Source organism: Penaeus monodon, chromosome 22 (assembly GCF_015228065.2).
Source record: "Penaeus monodon isolate SGIC_2016 chromosome 22, NSTDA_Pmon_1, whole genome shotgun sequence".
Lineage (NCBI taxonomy): Eukaryota > Metazoa > Arthropoda > Malacostraca > Decapoda > Penaeidae > Penaeus > Penaeus monodon.
Genome location: NC_051407.1, coordinates 3,512,118 through 3,513,483, shown reverse-complemented (window position 1 = coordinate 3,513,483; position 1,366 = coordinate 3,512,118). Strand labels below are relative to the sequence as shown.

At 38.1% G+C, this 1,366-nt stretch overlaps 2 protein-coding genes across 2 annotated transcripts in view; one reads left to right on the top strand and one right to left on the bottom strand.

Annotated features, from left to right (window-relative positions):
• The window catches only part of LOC119586781 (eIF-2-alpha kinase activator GCN1-like), a 26,024-nt gene that overhangs the window by 24,218 nt on the left and 440 nt on the right, over positions 1-1,366 (bottom strand). The gene's annotated exons all lie outside the window — the stretch shown is intronic.
• LOC119586832 (26S proteasome non-ATPase regulatory subunit 14) overlaps positions 314-1,366 on the top strand; it is a 7,662-nt gene continuing 6,609 nt past the window's right edge. The window contains exon 1 of the mRNA XM_037935561.1: positions 314-347. The gene's annotated coding sequence lies outside the window, so the exon portion shown is untranslated. The remainder of the gene's footprint in view (positions 348-1,366) is intronic.

Sequence of the window (1,366 nt, the reverse complement as noted above, 5' to 3'; positions counted from 1 at the left end):
TGGAGAAATAAGTTACAACATTAACGTACTTCTAAATTTAGACTACACAACTACATTATGGCCTACTACAAAATTGCAGCATTCCATTTCAACTTATAATGTAGCATAACATATCAAAATGTTCTCTATATCAACATGTTCCCCATTCAAGAATCCCTATACTTTGTTCTCTTTTTTTCTTAATGAATGCTTGTTATCAACATTTGAATCTAACAATATCTTATCATGAGTTAAAGATCTTGTCATAAAAATCACTAGTTTATGATAAGGCCAATCCTCTACTCCCTGTTCTAGCTAACAACTTTGAGGGAATTCATAGGAACTCAGGGTTTAGGATGGAGGAAGGGGTAAGAAATTGAACATATGCAAGTTTCAGCTATTGAATAACCATGTATTTTTGTCATTATTCATGGACTGTACCCAATAAAGCCCCCTTATGTGGGACTGCCACCACCCCCTCCCTGCTGCCCTCCTACTTCCCCCATCAGGAATGCAAAATCTCTACCACATCTAAATTGCAAGGCAGAACCCAGGCAGGTCCAAAGGAAGAGCCTCATGCATGAAGTTATAACCCCTCCCCCCCCTAAGGCAGAGGTAAATATCAACTGCTGCTCCATTTACTGCACAAGTTATGGGAGTTTTCAGAATTCAATGTTGTGCTTTATAATTAGTTCTGCTGATTATCTCTGCTATATCTAGTTAGTGGACATTAATAAGAGTTCATTGATGACATATTTGATGGGTTTTAAGAAGTGTAGTTAGTAACAATACAGCTAAACCAACAAACCAAAGCTAATCTCTCAGGCTAAGAGAGATTTCAAGAAAGATAATCATTATCTCATTTATCATTAGTATGCAACATTTAGGGTAATGGTTTTAATTAATGGTTCTGAGGATCTCTCACTATTGATGGCATTAGAAAAACTAGTCAAAGACCCAATCAATATAACATGTAATTTAAACTCAAAACAAAACAACATCCACATTTAAAGCAAATAGTATCAAACACTACCAGGCACACCGCAAAAATCTGCCTTACATAACCCTACTCCCGGAAACCTCGTACCAAACGCCAAACTATTCCTAACCGCAAACTCTCTGCTGGCAAAATCCCATCCCACGACTGCGTTTTTCCCCCCTCGGTTACTACTAGCTACCCCATATAAACCCTCCTGTGTTGGCTGAAGGCCTGTTACCGATTCCTCAAGACAAGGAACAAACAGAATCCAGCACAATATGTTGAAAATAAGAGTGAATTCAGTATGTTCACTGGAGCTAAATTTATCATACGTTGCGAACAGTTTCATAAGAGGGATGCGAACAGCAGCAACGAACAACTGTCAAGAAGTTAGCAAACTTTATTGAC